The sequence below is a fragment of the Lissotriton vulgaris genome, chromosome 11, assembly GCF_964263255.1.
Source record: "Lissotriton vulgaris chromosome 11, aLisVul1.2, whole genome shotgun sequence".
NCBI lineage: Eukaryota > Metazoa > Chordata > Amphibia > Caudata > Salamandridae > Lissotriton > Lissotriton vulgaris.
Window position 1 is genome coordinate 452,243,954 of NC_141699.1, and position 20,765 is coordinate 452,264,718.

A 20,765-nucleotide genomic window follows, 5' to 3' on the forward strand; every position below is an offset into this window, starting at 1 on the left:
AGTGAAATCTTGTCGATTTTACTGTATCACTTCTACAAGGCTTTCCTGCGTGGGAATGCCCACCCTGCATACAATATACCTGACACAGGAATAATGTGATGCAGGGCTTTACAACTTTACACATCTTCCTAGATACGTCACGTTGTAAATAGGCCGCAATGTGGCTCATTGTGTACATCGCTGTTGCTTCACAAAAAGTGACGTAACGGCAGCACAAAAGCGCTGCAAGGGGTTTATAAATCTGTACCATAGTTTAAATTCTATTTTTATGGCTGTATTGAATGAAACATGAACATGGTAACTTTCCTGTGGACAATAATGAGCAGCTTTGAAGAGGAGCAGGCCGAAATGCCACAAATATTTATTTTGTTTAATATTTACTCTGGCAACGTCCTCCATCTGCATTACTGAGTGTAGAAGCAGAAATGCACAAACAATCCAATAGTATATTGTGAAATGCAAATGAGAGTAGAATCTGCACATACATAAACATGGCCAAACGCTTGAAATAAGCTGCTCCATTTTGAGAAATATCTGCGAATTAAACTCTCAGTCCGAACAAAACAATTCTGTTGAATTTGCGAGCTCTGTTTATATAATGTATTCCTCAATGTGATGTTTTATTGTGCTTTGGTTGTGTTGCGTTCTGGTTTGATGTTTTTGATGCGCTATGTTATATTTTAATTTAGTTGCGGTGCTTTTGTGCATGATATTATGCTGAGTTCTTGTGTCCTGTTGTGTTTTTTTTAGATATGCCAACAAATGCTGCTACATTTCTGGTGAAAGCTGTACAGCCCTTCAAAATTGTTCTGACAAGCGACCATTTACCACTACCTAAAGTAGTAAAATAGCTCTGCTCCAGCTCTTCAACTACTTCAGCATGGTTCAACAAAAAACTAAGGTGAAGAGTGCATTTTAACTTAGCGCTTCCAGTGCTCTTTTTATTGGATTCAGCCTCCATTGCCTGAATATTCTGGGCTGTATCATGTGATCTGTTTTCTCCACTTTGCTGAAGAAGAACGGGTCTGTGTATTTCCTTTTCACATCTTCAGCACATCCATTAACTCGAAAAATATCTGAGTGCATGTTTTTCTGACAACTGAGGTCAGAAACACAAAGTGGAAATTACTGCCATGTGCTTCTAAGCTCTGCTTTCTACAGCCCATGCACTAATGAGTCAGAATCACATTTTTAAAACTAAGTGCAAAATGCCTTGGAATGATGTCTCCAGAATTTTTCCATAGCGAAGATGTAAAATAAATAAGTTAATCACACCTAGGTGTGTCTTATGAACAACATAGTTGAACTTATACAGTTAAAACAGCTTTAAGGTACTCAACAGCATTTGGTACATGGCCAAGGCTCTTTTCCTTGCCATGTGTTAATTCACGGCCTTTAAACTGCAGCCCTTTCAGGCCCTAGTGCCATCTATATACATTTGTCATAAATATGGGTGGTGCAAGTACACTCTGTAGCCTACATATGACACTTAATTTCCATAGCATTTACTTCACCATTTAAATAGGCCTAACAGTACAGTTAAATAAATCAAATAGGGTAATCCAAGGCAAACTGTATGTTGTTCCCGGGAAGGCACACATGCTGCACTACTTTCAGCAGTGCTACACCATGAGTTCTAATGTCAGTAAAACAAGACAGAAAAATATGTAGGGACTATTAAAAAATGATACACTTTTATAGACACCTCAACCTCCTTTCAAATGATTACATCAAGTCATTGGCCTCTCTTGTAATGATGATACTGCCAAGTTAGTGGTAGACATAGTGGATTTATTCATCAAGTGACATCTGAAAATGAAGGGGCCCCGGAGCAACTGACCCAGAAGGCATGCATAGAGAGAGAACAGTGCTCCAATGTAAATGTATATGTCCAGTATTTGTAAAGCCCAAACAATTACCCGAAGGTGTCAAGGCGCTGGGGGCCTTCGGGAAGGTTGAGCGAGCTATTGCCCAGAGTCACATGGCGCTAGGCAGACCCCTGCCGCCAGATCTGGGGATCGAACCGTGATCCCCAGCATCCAGCGTCAGTCGCCCTGGCCACTGCGCCACACCTCTTACATTCTAATACTAGAGCTTCGGTATTACACATTACCACACATCTCCCTTTTTTATAAAAACATAAGATGATACAGGAAAGAAAACAGGAATTCAATCTAAGATGAAATAAGAGTAGATATAAAGAAATTCTAATACATTCCTCATGAAGTTACAACAGAATCAACACATTACCCCCACCCCATTCTTTAAAACATTAGCGAAGAACAAAATTGTTTAATTTCCTTGGTTTTGTAGGAATGCTGTCACTTCTTCTGGGTAACAACAAATTACTTCCAGGACATTTCTTAACTTTCCCAGACACAGGAGAATTACGAGGGACCAAAGCCACACAAGTGATGCCCCACCAGTTCCCATCACAGTGTTTCACAGAATTCTTCATTATTTCACAAGCTTGAACAGGGCCTTTACATTTTGACTTCCTTTTTCCAACTAGAATAGGATTCTTAACACTTACCCAGTCCCCAATTTTCAATCTACAGCGCCTCATCGGACCAGAGTTGTTTTTAACAGATCTTTTAAGACTCACTAAATTGGAACTAGTTTCAGCAGATTTCCACCAACTGCAACAACTCCAGCCTTTGGTAACATTTTCGAAACCCAAAAAGGACACAGTTCAGTGAGAGTTTCTGTATCCCTCATTAATTCCAATGGGGAATTTCCAGTAACAAAATGCGAGTTGGTGCGATGAGACCACACTAACACTTAAATGGATTAATTCGACTAAAACTTTGTTGAAGCGTTTGACTTTTCCATTACTTTGAGGATGGTAAAGCGGTGTTCTTAAATGTTTAATAGAGCAGTTCTTAAAAAAAGAAGACATTTGTGAGGAAACTGACTGAACCCCATTATCAGTGAGTAACTCCACAGGAAGTCCTTCTCTAGAAAAGACCCTCTGAAAACACTCTAGAACCTTCTTGGTTGTAGGTTCAGAAACAGGTTCAACCTCAACCCCTCTTGAGAGGTGATCTACCATAACAATGAAATATTTAAAACTGTAGGGTAAAACTTGATACAAACCTAAAATGTCTACACCAACACACTGCCAAGCTTTCTTTAGAGAAAGATTTACAGATTCTACTTGATGTTTAGTTGTTAAAACTTTGTCGCTCACTTTACATTTGACACAATTGGACACAAAATCTTTAATTTCAGAATCCATGCATGGCCACCAGAATTTTTCTCTAATCTTTCTTTTTGTCAGGGTGGTACCTAAATGACCACTGCGTTCCAGGCTAACCAATTGTTGTCAAAAAGAGGTGGATGCAATTAGTTTGTCACCACGCACTAAAATGTTATTTTCTAAAGATAATTCATTAGAAACCTTCCAAAATATTTGCATTTGATTTTGCAATTTAGTTTCTTTGGGCCAACCAGATTTCACTAACTTAATTACTTCACATAGAGTGCAATCAGTTTCAAGAGCTGTAATCTAATCATTCTCAGAGAATGTGGCATCACCTATGTAAGCAATAAAACACTCTTCAATTTCTGTTTCCCACTCAGGATTTTCTGAGTCTTCAATGAGAAGTCTGGATAAACAATCTGCACAGGAGTTTTTCCCACCAGGAATATATTCAACAGAAATAGAAAATTCTAATAGTTTAGCTGCAAGTCTAGTGATTTTGGCTGTGGTACATTCAATTGTTTTACCAGATAACATGTTTACTAAAGGACAGTGATCAGTTTTCAGAAAGAAACGTCTGCCCCACACATACGCTAGAAATGTGTCCACACTCCACACACAGACCTAGAGCTCTTTTTCAATTACTGAATACTTGCATTTAGCAGGTCTTAAAGTCCTGGAGGCAAATCCAACAGTAAACTCACGCCCCATTTCAACTTGAGTAAGAATAGCACCCAGGCAATACTCACAAGCATCAACTGTAATGACAGTAGTTCTGCTTTCACAAAAAGGTTGTAGAGCAGAGACATTTACAATCTTCTCTTTGATAACTTTGAAGGAGTGTTCACAAGAGTCTGATCGTTTGTCTTTAAGAAAGATCTGAAACACTTAGTTAAGTTAGCAAAATTCATAAACAATTTGGCATAAAATTCGCATAAGCCCAAAAAAGAAAGTAATTGCTCCTTGTTCTTGGGAGCCGGTGTATCTTAAATGCTTTTGACAAGACAAGGTTTGGGTTTTGCACCAGAAGGTGAAAAAACATGACCTAGGTACTCTATTTCCTTTGTCTTAAAAATGTATTTGTCTTTCCTTAAAGTAGCCCCTCTAGATTCAAGTATGCTTAACACATTATTCACAATGACATTATGCTCTGACTAACTTACAGTGAACCCAAAAATGTCATCTTGAAACACCGCCACATGAGGTAGGTCATGAACATTTCCGATACCAGTGTTTGAAAGGCTGCTGCAGCACAAGCTATGCCAAATGGCATTCTGCAAAATTGAAAAGTGCCATCTGGCTGGCAAAGGCAGTAAGATGGCGAGAAGATTTATCTAATACAACTTGGTGAAAAGCTGACCTAAGATCTAATTTCCTAAACCAGAATGAATGACCAATCTTAGTGATGATATCCTCTATTCTCGGCTTAGGGAACTTATCAACCCAAAGTGCTTCGTCGACATTGAAGTCTACGCACATCCTAAGCTCACCAGTCTTTTTCTTGGCAAGAACTATGGGAGACAACCATAAGGTGCCCTCAACCTTCGCGATAATGCCTTGGTCATACATGTCAGTAAGCATGTCACAAAGTTCTTTGCTGATGCTCAGAGGTATGTTGCCTAACTTATGCTTTACTGGTGTAACTTGTTGCTTAACTTTTATTGAAAAAACAAAATCAGAAATTTTTCCTAGTCTATCTTGGAAAACTCTATGGAATTTCTTTTCCCAATCATTATCGGAATTGTGAAGAAATGTAAAATGTTGTAAATTATTGATAGATGTGTTGACATTCTCAGGATTGATCTTTTCAATGGTAACAGGATTACAGGAGCCAGGTCTGATAGTTAAATTGAACTCTGCTTGGTGAACAAGACCTAAGACATTAATACCTTTACGAGCAACGTAGACTTTCCCATTGATGGAAGACTCAAGAAATTTGATACAAGCTAAAAAAAAAAGGATGTCCACTCTGCTACCCTCAAAGGCCACAGTCGTAACATCAGGAGGCAGCAAAGAATTGTTACTCCATGACCACCCTAACTAGACAGAAGGGTTATAGTCTGAGTTGGGAGAAGGTAATGCCTTCAGACTTTATGGCTGGGGTGGTAACTAACTGTAAGGATGCAATCATGTTATGTCTGAAGGGAAATGCTCCACCTAAGGATGTTATTGATAATTTCATCGTAATTGCAGATGTTTATAAAAAAGCCTCTTGCCATCAGTTAAAAGCAGAAGTATAACTGCAAAGGGAGAAAGGGTTGGTTTGACTCAAACTGTATTAGGACCCACAGAAATTTAAAACATGCTCTGCATGGTGAACTTGAAGATAGAGATAAAATTAGAAGGGCACGGAAAGAATATAAACAGGCCTTAAAAGATAGAAAGGACAAACTGAAAGCAGAAGCTTGGATAGAACTCTATGAAGCATCTATTGCTAAAGATCCCTGTGCATTCTGGAGGGCTTTTAATGCACCATTCCTTAATGATAAGGTGGCATCAACAATTGAGGTCGCTATCCCTGAGAATAGGAGGATTGCGCATTTTTCACTTTTATATGATGTAACAACTTCACAACTACCTGAGACTGTGATTACCGAGGGCATCCCGGATATATTAAATCTGGATGCCAGGGAGGATTGAGGTTTGAGGCTTAGTGACAAAGGGAATGTCACATTATCCAAGCTTAGTGAGGTTAATCTAGCTATTGCCTCAAGTTCGGGAGGGAAGGGCCAGATGGCGTCCAGGTGATGTTTTTAAAACTAACATCGCTCTATGGGGCCCCTTACTTACTCAAGTATTTAATGCCTCAATTTCAACTGGCTTCATTACAACATGGTATGAGTCTATTCTCATACCAATATACAAAAAAGGGGACATAAATTAGCCGGTCTGTTACCGACTTATATCATTATTAGATTCAACTGTAAAAATTATAGGCCGAGTTATATTGAACAGGTTACAAGACTGTGTGGCAGAACAGTCAGTGATTAGCGACTTAAAGTTTGGTTTTCACAAAAAACTAGTTACCATAGAGCAGGGTCTAAATTTAAATATTTTATTGAATAAATATAACAAGGCTAAAAAGGGGCCCTTATATTTGGCATTTGTCGATTTATCTTCGGCTTTTGATTGTGTTAATCACAGTAAATTGTGGCTTACTTTAGAAGAAATGGGCATTGATCCTTTTAAAAAAAATGTATTAGAGAGTTTTATTTAGGGGCAAGGGCACAGGTTCGGTATGGGACAGGAGGTGAATGCACAAATCACTTTGAAGTTAAACGAGGTGAAAGTCAAGGGTGCGTCCTTGCACCCTTCCTTTTTACCCTGTACATAAACAGTGTTGAAAAAGTATTAGTTCAAGATTGTAAAGATGTACCTCAGGCTGGAAAGTGTTCCATTCCTGCACTATTATACGCTGACGGCGTGGTCTTATTGGCGTGTACCCGACTGGGATTGCAAAAGGTCGTTTTCAGGATTGCAAGCTACCTGTTAGATAGAGGTCTCACTATAACTGCTTCAAAAACATATGTAATGAACTGTGGGCCAGGACATTTAAAGAAGAAATCAATTTTTATCGATCGTAAGCAGATAGACTCTACTAAGATTTTTTCTTATCTGGGGATACTGTTTGATCGAACAGGGTCTTGGGTGCAGGCTGTAAGAGCAAGGAGGTTACTCTACATTAAGACCTTGTCCGCTTTTTCAAACTTCAGTAGGAGACTTGGTAGACGTCCCGCTGTGGAACTAATGGATATCTACAAGGCGAAATGTGTCAGCGTAGCTACATATGGAGCAGGCATATGAGGATATGCGGATGTGGGCTCAACCCTGGTAGCTGAAAATATGTTTTTAAAATTTACTACTGCTGGTCCCCAATAGTACCTCCTCTTTTGTGTGCCATACGGAACTAGGACTGACTTATATTGTAGATATTATAAAGATTCAACCAGTCCTCTTATGGCACAGGATATGGACCACTGAGGAGACACATTTTGATAGGGGAGTTTTAGTAGATAGTAGGGGCCTGGATGGGGCATAAAGAATTGGATGGTTGTCCTATGTAAAAATGTTTTTAAATAATTTAGGTATACATGAATTTTACAACAAACCATATATTATGGCTGAAATGAGCAGAAAAAAATCTTAAGTCTATTTGTCTGAACTTTTTGGCTGGACTAAGACAGTGTGCCAAACTAAACAAAATCTCGGTTCAGGCACACAATCTCACCTTAACTACCTTCTGTCTTTAGCGATATCTACGCCTGCCGATAAAAGATTATGATCGATTCTTGCTAACGCGGTTTCACCTGTGTTCCATACACAGATTAATTAGTTTCCCTGTAGTTAATGATTGGACAAAACAGCTTTGCAAATGCCCATGTGATGACACTTCCAATCAGTCTACGATACACGTGCTATTATTTTGTAACTTTTATTTCTTCCCAAGGAAAAAATGGATAGTCCCTGTTCTGAAAGAATCAGGAATGAGGGTCTGCCGGCCTGCTCTTATTGTACTCCAGCAATTAGAGACAATTGTGGTTTGTTAGACCTGGCACCTTGGCGTGAGTCTCCCTTCCACCTTTTGCTGATGTGCCTCAGATGTTTTGCTGGTGTTAGCTGCTCAGAGCACCGCGCCACTGCCAACCAGTGCCACAGTGCAAGTGCTCCCAATGTAAAGTGTATACCTGTAATTGATTTCCTTGACTGGCTTATTGGATTTACTGTCAGTCCCGAGTAAAGTGCACCGGAGTGCCAGGGCTTGTAAAGAACGATACGGCTCATGGGCCTGCAGCGCCTTTTAAAATGTGACCAAGGTCTGCCACTGCAGAACCTGCGTGCAGTCTGGTACTGTCATGCTGGCTGGATAAGTGCACACACCTGCCAGCCTCTAACCCTCCCCTTTACTTCATATAAGTCACCCCTTTGGTAGTCCCACAGGCAGGGTGCATTGCAGCATAAGGTAGGACACGCCCTGATGTGTGTGGCATGTCCTAATAGTGAATTACAGCCATTCTCGTTTTTCACTATTGCAAGGCTACCTGTTCTCGTAGGCCAGAATGGGCTGCTGGATTATTGCACTCTATAATCCCAGTAGACTCAAGGAACATGGTAGGAAGTCAAGTTTAGTATGTCTGAACTCAGAATAATAAAATACTTCTTTTAGTAAAGTTGATTTTAATATCCTGTGTTTGCAAATGCTACTTTTAGAAAGTTAGCATTTGCTTGCCTAACCATCTCGGCCCGCCTCTGCTCTTATGTGTATTTGCTGTCTGGTTTGTGTGAGTGACAGGGCTGGGGGAAGACAGGTGGTGAGTAGAAAGATTACACCAGGATGGGTTGGGGGAGTACCCCTTTACTCTGAATAGGTCGGTGCTCTGCCACCTCAATGCCGACTCCGCACCCTGGGGAGCGGCTGACGACTCTGCCCTACACCTTGTAAGAAGAGAGAGGAAGACGTCAACAGAGTGTTCCTGGACTGTGCTTGTCTCCACAATACTGGCTCCACCTCCTGCGGAGCATCTGCAGGGCCTGCCCGGCTCACTGAAAGGAAAAGCCGGACTTCGCAAAACAAAGTGCTCAAGAGCTGCGATGGACTATGCAAAGGCCCCTCTGGCCTGAACAAACAAAATAAACTGTCTATAAAAATAGGAGCTCTGCTCTGCTCCTAACAAATCAGATCCTGTTTTGACCACGAAGAACCTCTGCCCAACTAGAAGGACCAGGAGAAGCTGAAGGAGGAAAGACTGTCTCTGATCTGGGAGACTGGCCTGCAGTTGGTGCCTTGCTGAGAAAGGAAAGGAAAAGACCAGAAAAGACTTTGTAGACTTTGGCCTGAAACTATCTCTAAGGGCTTGATCTGAGCTTGCCCCTGAACTGAACCCCAGGACCAGTGGGTTTAATTCTGCCTGTGCTCGTCTGCTGCTGGGCCCTTGTGTTCTATTCCCTTGCCAGAGCCGTGACTCGAGTGCCCTCGCCCCTACTAAGGTCGTGACAGCTCGGAGCCTGACCGCCCCCGCCCACTGAGAGCCCCACTCGAGTTCGAGTCGCTCTCTCCCCGCTCTCCTGTCAGCTCGCCTGCTACAGAGCACGTTGTGCGCCTCTCATCCTCTCCCGCCGGAATCTGCAGAGAGCACATCTAATAGCCTTGGACGGTCTGTGCGCTGATACATACCTGACTGTCTCACTTTGTCCTCCTGCATACCAAGGTCCGTACCGCACCTCAAGAAGAGCCTCTAGTACGTTCGGTACCGGAGGCCCGGTGCTGCACCCGCCTGCCTAAGAACGCAGCGCCCCACCCAGATCCACAGGTACGACCCGGCGTACTATGAAGAAGTACATCCCGCAGGCCTGAACGGCGCCTCGCTCAATGAGCTGCTCCAGACCCCGGATCGCCGCAACCCTCAACCGTCCCGCTCACCCGCCTGGCACCTCGAGGGGGCTCTGAGCTGGATAAATCCTCGGAGAACCTCCGGTCCCGTCCCGGGCCCACCCTCAATTGAGGGCGCGCCTGAAACACCTCGCACACCCACAACAAGGTACACTTGAACTCGATCCCGAGTTCACATCGGATCCAGGGTCCCAACGTTTGTTTTCCCTGTCGTCCGTCATTCACCAACGGGTCGCTTCACCAGCGCGAAGCGCGCATCGACCCCCAGCGTACCTTGCTGACAAGAACACTAAATACCTTTTACCTATTCAAAAATCCGGTGGCTTCATTCGCTAAACGTTATATATGGTCTTGTGATAATTCTGCAACTAAGTACTTTTATATAAAGCTACGTATTTTTGATACAAAACCTCGACTGGTGTCCGTTTGTGGTGGGTCATTATATTTTACTGTATGTGATCATAAATGCTTAACTCAACTATCGCCCTGAAGATTAGCCTTGTCTGCTCGTGCCACTCTACCTAGAGCGTGAGCAAGGGTTATTTCTAAGGAGTAGTTCTCTTACCCTGACTAGAGGAGAGGGTCCCTGTTTGTCACAAATGCATACCTGTGCCAACCAGAGACCCCCGAGTCTGACATGGTTGTATTTTCAATTTCGGTCTTTTAAAAAAATAATTTTAGATTGAGAAAATCAATTATAATGTGATTTAGTTTTATGATGTTTCTCTTTTTTAATGCATTTTAATGGTATATTTGTAATACATGATCAAATTTGACTGGTACTCCATGATTGTGCATATTTCAGATAATCTATAATTGTGATGCGCGCTTCGGTATCAACTAGAAGTTTGATAGAAACTCCATTAATCCGAACCTCAATCTCAGGATCTGCAACTAAAGAAGAACTGAAATCTTTCAAGCATCTGACACCTAATAACAGTTCATTAGGACAATCACTATTGCCAACTTCACCTTCACAATTTTCACTGACCAAACAGCGAACAGGGTTATTAAACTTGCTTCCTCTAAATACTTTTAGGAAATTTGTCATTCTCACCAGTGTAGATTACTCAAAGCAATCTGAGGAGGCTCACCACCCCTCCCAGATGCAGGAATGGCCAGAATTGCATTGGTATTGAAACTCAGAAAAGACCCCCTAGATTGCACTAGTTATAGGTAATCTTTACTGTGAGATACATACAGACATGAGGGCGTGGCTTGGAGCCCAATCAGCATGGCGGTGCTCCGATGAGGCTCCCAGACCGCAGCGAGTGAAACACGCACAAGATAACTTTTGCGCAAAGCTCCTCAGATGACTTGACGGCGGAATGATGCCCCATTACATTGCACCCTCTCCGACCCCATATCCGGTAATTTAGAAGATAATATCCACATTTTAAACGCGTCTGGGCGATCGCATTATTATGGCCGCCATTTTCTTGTTTTTAAACGCTACGTGAGCATTTTTCTCCCTTCTGAAGCGGCGATTTCATTCTTCAATACAAGCCACTTTTGACACCCTCTTGCTCTGGTTGTGCAATCACTTGTATCAGCTGGGGCTTGTAAGGCGTTGCAACCCAGTTTTACTTCATTTTCTCATATGTACTGAGGTGATGTGTTTATGCCACCATTTTGTTCTCAGCTTTCACTCTCTGGGGGATAATTTTCTCTAAGCATTACTAAGAAGCGTACTAACCTTATCTTTACAGCACTGCAAGGTCCTGTACGACTTACCTTCTGATATTTACTGCTTTTGCGCTCTTTGACCAGGATTTAGATATCACACATTAATTCTTCAAGCACTTTATTTGTCATGTGTGATGGTGTCTGGAATGGCTCTAGGAAATCCAAAGCTCGAAATAATTTTTAAACTGTTCTGTCCTCAACATTCATTTTGAAGATGCTGTCTAATTTGGATGCATAGTTTCTCATTTTGGTCCTTTCCTCCTCTTTGCAAGCTCTTTCATTCTCAATATATATGCTCTCTGGACTTTGGATGTTGCAGTTTGATGGGCTGAACAAAAGGTAACTTCTCTGTCAATCCGACAACAAAGCGTACTTTCATTAAAAACTCAAGAATTTTTTCAGAGGTATCTCATTTGGAAAATTAGGGGGTTCTCAACATAGATCAGTGTATCAAAGATATGGAGTCTGCACAGGCACCACAGTTACCAACAGGAAAGTCTAATGTCAAACGCTTAAAAAAAGACCCTCCCTCAACAACTAAACCGGCTTCCCCATTCTCGTTGGAACTTCTACTCCAGGAAATAAGGGCCCTAAGATACTTTGTAGAAGAAACAAATGCCAAGTTACAAATCCTCTCAGATACTTGGTAGCAGCTGGCCACAACAGTGGAACAGTGTGGCTCAAGTGGTTGGAGCAGCAGACCCTGATGCAGAGGTCTGGGCTGGACCAGGGTTCAATTCCCCGCCTCGGTGGGTCTTGGGCTCAAAATTTCCCCGGACCTGACAATTCTCGCCTCGGTGCCTATTCTAATCATGGAGTCCCACTCTGTAACTCTGGGCAATAGTTGGTTAATCTCCACAATGGCCCCTCGCAGCGGGATGCCTGGCATTCACCTTGGGGATGCCCAGTAATGGGTTATCTCGCAGGGGAATACCAGGACGGGTTCCCTAAGCAAGGGCTGGGACGCTTTCGGGCAGCCATGCTCTCTACAAATCAAATTTCATTTCATTTCATTTCAACAGAATGTGTCCTCTTTTCAGGACACCACTAAATGCGTCACAGCCTTACATTCTCAAGTTTCGACATTACCAAAACAAGTTGTGGACCATGAAAACCGGAATAGAAGAAATAACCTGTCCATTTTTTATCTGGCAGAGGGAGCTGAAGGTACAGATCCTATTGCTTTCTTTCAATCCTTAATCCCCAAGATTCTTCATCTTCCAGAAGGCACTACACTGAATATACAGCACCCTCACAGGTTGGGTCGTATTCCCACTAATTCCTCATATTCACAGAGACAGAGGTGTCATTCTGTACTTTGTAGAGTACACGTATCTATTAAAAGTTTTGACAGCTGCCAGGGCTATTCAAAAAATCTCTTGGTCTTGCGCTACTTTATTTTTTGCACAAGATTACTCAAAAGCTACTGCATCAAGACATAAAGCCTTCTTCGACATGAGACCAGCCCTTCGTTCCATGGGTGCAAGATATGGACTTTTTTATCTGTGCCTTTTTAAAGTCACCCATAATAATAAGACTACTTCATACGAGGACCCAGTACGCCTGCAAAGCTTCAATAATGTGAACAAGACGGATCTCATGGATTCTTCAAGACCATCCTCTTCACATGTTACCTGACTGACCTAAGTTTTCTATCTGAGTAGTTATTTTCTCACTGAGTGCAGGATTTCTGCTACTATATATTTTTACTAGTTTTACATTTTAGTATTTCCTTGATAAAGCTACTTAATGCTATAAAAATGTTACCTTTTCTCATATTTGTCTTAACATATAAGCTAAGTTAGTCCTTATATCTTATCTCTCTTTTGCTTCCACAGTTACGTTTATGTTTTGACGTGTTTCCTCCCCGGTCCGGTCCAGCTCTCACTGGACGTCTCGTCTGCTTCATGTGGCTCCACATACCCCTACCTTCTTGTTCCCTTAGAGTAGGTATGTCGTTTGTTTTGTCTCTCGTTTTTTGTTTCGTTTTACAATTCTTCTCTTTGTTTAAATCTCTGGATGTCTGTTTTCTCTTCATTCTTGCCTTCACTTTTAAATCAACAATTCTTTCTGTTTACATATCTCGGATTCCTTTATTATCAATATTCTCTTACTATTTGATTGCTAACCCTGTCTATTTTTACAATGCTTTACCTAGGTCCTATCTCTGGCATCAGATATCTGCTCTTTTTACTATTCTCTGACTTGGGTTCTATCTCTCTAATCACCTTTCTTTTTTCCACCTATGCATTATTACACTTGATTGCTTTACATCAGATTTTTGATATGACTTCATGTACAATTTCATAGTTGACCTTCCATGTCATTAAAACTAATTTCTTGGAATGTGAGGGGATTAAATTCTCCCAATAAGAGACAAAGAGTTTTAACTCATCTTGCCAAATTGAATGCTGATATTGTTTTTCTTCAGGAAACTCACCTTATGGAGGCTGAATCCTTTAAATTAAAAAAAAAGGGTGGGTAGGGGAAATTTTCTTTTCTCAAGGAGATGGAAAACGAAACGGAGTCATGATATAATGTGTCCGTGTCTTGCAGGTTACCGGAGCTGTGAGCAGCGAGCAGTGAGAGGAGAGAGGTGCGCGAGGTACGCGAGTCGGCGGCAGAGGTTTGGTGGAGCCTAAGATTCGAGCGCCAAACCAAATCAAGCCAAGCCAAGCCTCCGTGCCTCCGAACCTGCGAAGGAGGAGAGAGGAGAGACGCAGGGTAGGAAGGCTGTGGTGTGGCCGGTGAGCTGTGTGCTCGAGCTCCCTGTGAAGCCCGCAGTGTGCTGCGGGGGGAGAAGGCATCGGTTTGCGGAGGGACACAGCGCTTGAAGGCATCTCTGTGAGATGGGAGCCGGTTAAGCATTCTAACGACTCGAGCCACAGAGGTAGGCGCTCCGTGTCTCTGTGCTTCTGTGTGTTTCTGAGTGCCCGCGACCCCGCTGACCCTCCACTGACGAGCGGGGGCATCAATACCGGGATCTGTCTGTTTGCTCTATCAAAGGACATTAGTGCCACGGTTCATAGGCCGGCAGAGGGGCGGAGTAGAGCCTGAGCCGGAACTGTTTGGAGCTGTTTGGAGAGAGCTCCGACAGACCTCTGTCACATTGCACTCTGAAACACCACCTTCCGAGCACCATTTGTATATTGTTGATCTTATTTCCAGCTGCTTCTTGCGTACCACCTTAGTATATCAGTTGCTGCTTAGAAATGGCACCCAAAAGAGGCCAAAAATTACCGGATGAACATGGAAGGAGTAAATCATTGGAAGGCTCTAAATCCCTCAATGAAAGCCAGGAAAGCCTTGCGTCTTCTATGGAAAATAATAAAGGGGCACGAAAGAAAAAGAAAGTCAAAAGAGCAACGAAGACTGCCCAGAAGGAAAAAAAAAAGTGGTAATCAAACAACCATCAAACAGAAAGAGAACACAGCAGCGCTAAAATCTATAAAGGAATTCGTAGGTAAACACTATAGAACTTTAAATCCAGCAATAGCGTCTGTCTTAGATGAAGAAATAGCGGAAACTGGCGGAGAAATCGGGGAAAAATTAGGCTTGCCAGATGAAAACCAGAGTCGGTCAAACCAAGGAGTTCCCCAGGAATAAGCCAACCCTGATAACGAGGAAGGCGGTGTGATCCATAGATCCTTAAACCTGACACTACAGAGTCAAAATCAACAAATCTCGGCCCCTCGCCTATCATCTTCACCAAAAATGTTCTCTTTGATGTCAGTAGGGACTGAAGGCCACAGGGGAAACGATGACCAGAACCAGAGTATCATCTGGGGAGGAGCCCCGGACCAACTTCTACAACAGCAACTACAACAAAAGTCCCCAACACGGCAAGAGTGCTTAAGGACAAGCTATCCAGCAAACCCAAGCAGAAATATCACGCAGGACTCGGTGCTCTCGGATACCCCAACATCCTCCCTGATGGAGTTAATCTTGTTAATGCAGAGAGCGCTCCAAGGAATCCTGGAAGTAACCCTATCAAACAACGGAGTAATGAAGGCACAGAAACAACACTTAAAGAAAATAGAAGAAGAACTTGGAGAAATAAAGTGCCAATTGCCAAGTAGGGTAATGCCAACAGACACAGTCCTACCAAACAAGGAAAGTGACAGGACAGTAACGGAAGAAGAAAGCTTAGTTTTTCTCGAAAGGATGTCCAAATCTGCAGAACAAGCAGCAAAGGAGGTAGTAGAACCCGTGAACAACGTGTACATATCAAGAAGACCCATGCTGATAAAAAGGCGAGGAGGGTATGTTACACTCGGGACTAGGAACAGGAAAGAAAAAACCAGGAAAACGAACCATGCCGGAACAAGAAAAGAGAAGGAATCAAGGAAAGGGAGGGTGGCCCCAGGATTAAATGCCTTAGCCCCTATATTTATAACACAAAGACCTGTACAGGTGGCGGCAAAAACTCCTATGCCCCCTAAATTTGTGAGAGTACCAAAGAAAAAACAATCACATAGGGAGGCAACAGAGATTCCCCCCTCCACCCGTATGACGAGACAAAGCGTAAGGCTATTGGATGATCCGGCCACAGAACAAAGGTGTATAAGACCACAGATACATGAAGAACCCATTATAAGAACCAAAAGCCGGAGAGAAGGAAGAACACTCACCAGCCATCAGCAGAACGAATTAAACATGAACTCATACGAGAGAGATGACAACAAATGGGTATTCCTGGACCTGTTACCAGCAGGGAGGAAAGGAAAGTCTGGAAGAAACATTAACCCCCCAAATAGGGCACAGGTTCTGTCGGCATTTGCAAAATGCGCTAGTCTGAGGGGGATCGGCACTAAAGACCTGCAGCACGTTGGATTTGTAGAAAACAAGCAAGGAAAGGAAATAACAAAAATCACATTATACTCAGACCTGGTAAAAAGAGCAATCCTGAATGCCACAAAGGAGATAACGCATCAAGGATTAAAGATTATCCCAGAGAGAGATATAAAAACTGTGAAAGATAATAATTTCTTAAAACAACATGCCGGGCTGCAGAAGAGACAAGTAATCCTATATAAAGAAACAAAAAGTGATCGAAACTCTCTGAACATTATAATCGAAAACACAGATAATGATTCCTCATGGGGGAACTGGTCGTTTAACAGCACCTACGCGGAGGAAAGTATCGAAAGGAATACAGTGGCTACAGATGAGGAAGGAGAGCTGAGTGACGTTGAATAGGATAAAGGGGGTCCGCAAGACCTAGGTCTCTTGTCTTGGAACGTAAATGGGCTAGGCAATGAACAAAAATGGGAACACATAAAGGAATACATAAACAAAGTAGACATTGCCTGCTTGCAAGAGACCTGGCTATGCGACGATACCCCAACCTTTGACGGTTATGCCCAGTTACATCAGCCGGCCATAAAGAAAAATCGTGGGAGGCCCTCTGGGGGCCTCATGACCTTGGTATCAACAAGAGTATTGAGGGAAATAAAACTGTTGAACACAAAATGTAAATGGGTACAATCAAGCAGTATTGAACTCTTGACGGTGGATCTAAAATACAAAATGATGATTTTATTAAATGTATACATGCAGTGGGAAAATGGGGAGGAGTATGAAAGGGAAAGGAGGTTTTTTAAGGAGGATGTAGACAGTATTTTAGAAAAATACTCCGCAGACACAATAGTGATATTGGGGGACTTCAACCATAAACTAAACCCAAGAAAAGCAGACCTTTATAATATGGAACAGCTAGAGGCATACGGTATAAACCCGGCAAGGTTCCCAGTAGGGGAAACCTCGAATCAAGACAAGGAATTAATACATATCTTAGGAGGCAGGGGTTTTCACTGTGTTAACGGACGAATAGAATCAGATACACCAGCAGGAAAAACGTTTATTCAAGGGCAGCAGAACTGCCCAATTGACTATATATTCCTGCAGGCCTGGAATTTTCACCAGATAAGATCCTTCAAGTTAATTCAAAATGTGATGAGCGATCACAAACTCCTCCATATAGTAATAATGGGGGGGTAGGAAACAACAGAGGGAAACAGTGATAAACCAGGCGGTTGAGTACCCCAAACGAGTGACGACACGTCTAACTGAGGAATATCTGGAAAAAGTGAAGGCCACGCAAATAAAAATGGCACCTGCCAATTTTGAAAATAAAAAACTGGAATGGTTCAATGCCTCAAGATAAATCTAAAAAGAGAAGATCCCAATAGGGTAAAACAAAGAAATTATGGTAAAGGCTTCTCATTAGTATGTCAAAACAAGAAAAGGGAGATAAGAGCAACACAGAGGAAACAAAAAAAGGCCTTTACACAAGAGAGACATGATCACCTGGTAAAACTGAAAAAAGAATTCAAGCAAATGGTACTCTCTACTAAAAGGCTACATAAAGAAAAATGCTGGTTAGAACTTTTGGAAGCCATAGAGAATAAAAATCTAAGGAAATTCTGGCAACTAGTAAAGACAGCATCTGGCACTTCAGAGGGCGAATTAAACTGTGTGGTGAGTGAGGCAGCATGGGATTCATACATAAGGGAATTTTACGGGGCAAGGACTCCCAGTCAGGAGACGGAGACTAAATCATGGCAAGATATTTCTGAAGATCGCCTTGCCAAATTCAACGAAGAACAAGTAGAGCTCACAATAAAAGAACTCAAGCTAACCCGGGCAGCAGGCCCAGACAATCTGCCTGCAATAATTCTGAAGACCGAGGTTACATGGTGGGCAAGCTTCCTGGCCAATATGTTTCAGGTAGTGCTAAAAGATGGCGTAATGCCTCCAACCTGGAAGGGGGCCATAATCAGGCCGATACATAAGAAAGGGAGCAAAGAGGAGCCAAGAAACTATCGGCTGATTAACCTCCTAGATATTGGAGAAAAAGTGTTCTCTAAAATCGTTTTAAAACAACTGAATACATGGGTAGAAGAGTGCCAAATAATCCCCACAGAACAGGGTGGATTCAGAGCAGGCCACTCGACAATAGACCACGGGTTTGCTCTATGGGCGTTGGCGAGGAAGTCGACGGAACAGAATGGCAAACTATGCTGCTGTTTCGTCGACTTCAAAGCAGCCTTTGATTCTGTAGATCGGGCCTGCCTATGGGAGACACTAAAGAGACTAAATATCCCGACAGATCTCCTGACCATAATAAAAGAACTACACAGGGAAAACTGGAGGCAAGTTTTTAAAGATACGAGGGGCTCCCTAACTCCCAAAATACCCATAGCTAATGGGTTAAGACAGGGCTGCGTGCTGGCCCCCCAGCTTTTTTCAATCTACTTGTCAGATCTCCCGGCCTATTTAGAGGTGGAGGGCAGTGCCAGTCCAAAAATGGATGGAAACAAAATCCCATGCCTATTATATGCGGATGATCTGGTGATAGTAGATCAGACCGAGAGAGGCCTCCAAAGGAAGCTTAATGCTTTTAATACCTACTGTGCTGAAAAATTCTTGACTATCAACTTGGATAAAACAAAAACCCTATGTTTCGGGAAAAAGCTAAGTAGATTTAGCTGGTACATAGGTGACCTTAAATTAGAGACAGTAAATGAGTACCGTTACTTGGGTATTTGGTTTGATAGGACACTAAATTGGAACACCCATTTAGAAACGCAAAAAGCAAAGGCTCTCTCCTCCATTTGCGGACTTAAAAGGTTCAATAGGGAATATGGTGAGATGTCACACCGGCCAATGCTCAGAGCTTTTGAGGCAATGATCCCCCCCCAAGTTCTTTATGGCGCAGAGATCCTTTATTTGAGCGGTAAGGGATCCTGGGACGTCATAGAGGGAAATTGCATAAAAAGGCTCCTATCACTTCCTAAATCTGCCATGATTCAAGCCATCAGAACGGAAATAGGCACAAAGTCTTGGGCGATATTAACCCAGATGGCAGTGATCAGATTCTGGAAGAGATTAGAAGACCCTGAAACAAAAAAAGTGGCATACTGGTGTCGCAAAGAAATCCAGAAAAGCGAGCTAAAATGGGCGAAGTCCAGTAGGGATAAAGTGAAGGGAATCTGTAACACTCTGGAGCTCGACTGGGACCAGAGCTCATTGCAAATCACTAGTACCAAAGGTGAATTGAAGCAAAGAGGGAAAGAAGTCTCGAAAATGCTTGATAGAGGCTATTTAAGAAAGAAAAAATCAGTGGTACACATGCTAAATGCATGGTCCCTTGATAATTGGTTCCCCTACCTCGACAGATTACCCAATCGAGGATACAGGCAAGAGATCCTCAGAATTAGAATTGGGATCAACCCATGGTTAATAAGCAGAGACCTGAATGCAAAAATGTTAGATAAGGAAGGTCACTGCAAGTGTTACTTGAGGACAAAGGGAGACCACCTGCATATCTTGTTAGACTGTTTTACACTCCTTGACCTTAGGAAACTTTTGTTGCATCCTGTCTTCATAAAATACGATGTAAAAACAAGATCACAGGCAGCCAGTCTCTTAACAGAAATCCCCTTCATTGATATCGCAATTGCCCTCGGGAAATTTTTAAAGGTGTCTCTGACTGCACTGAGAGATACAGAATAACATGTAGTACTGTGTGAGTTTTTAGCAGATTGTAATTGTACGGAGTAATAAGAATAGGAATAGGTTTTATTAGACAAATTAAGTTTTAAGATAACTGTAAATTTTACTGACTTTTTGTATTTTTGATAATGGTGTGTACGAACCTAGTATATGGATAAAGTTTTAAAATTAATAAGTCATACTCCATTCTGTGCTATTCTAATTGCATTGTTTAAAGACTACGGTCATAATAAACATATATTTTGACTTGATATAATGTCGTAAATCCATTCCAGTTATGTTTATTTCACAAAATTCAGATGCGGAAGGCAGGTGGTTAATTGTTAAACTGTTATTGAGGGGTGTTCCAGTTTCTTTTCTAAATGTATATGCTCCCACTGGAGGGGATACTTCCTTTTGGCCTACTTTAGCTATACATATTTCTCAATGCATTGAGGATAATTTTATTTTAGCAGGTGACTGCAATCAAGCACTAGACCCTTTTATTGATAGGAATTCCAAAGTATCTTTTGTTCCCAATAAACCCCACAAATCCTTTGTTCATACTAATACCCAACTTAAACTTATTGATGCCTGGCGCCTATGTAATCGAGTCACCAGAGAATTTACTTTTTATTCCCCAGTTCATCAAACTCATTCAAGGATTGATTATATATTTGTCTCCCACTATATATCACAATTCCTTTCGTATGCTGATATAGGCCCCATTATTTTATCTGACCATGCCCCTGTCTTGATCGGCCTGGATATATATTACCCAAGATCAATGCTCCCAAAAGATGGCGATTTGATAACAATCTCCTCTTAGACCCAAAATTCACAGCCTCCTTTGCTGCGTTTTTTGATGACTACTTTGCAATAAACCAAGATGAGTCCTTAAAATCGTGCGTAAACTCACTAACGATCTCCTCAATGACATTAAAAAACTGGAGCACTCTTACTATGTCTCACAGACACAAGCAAATCTAACAG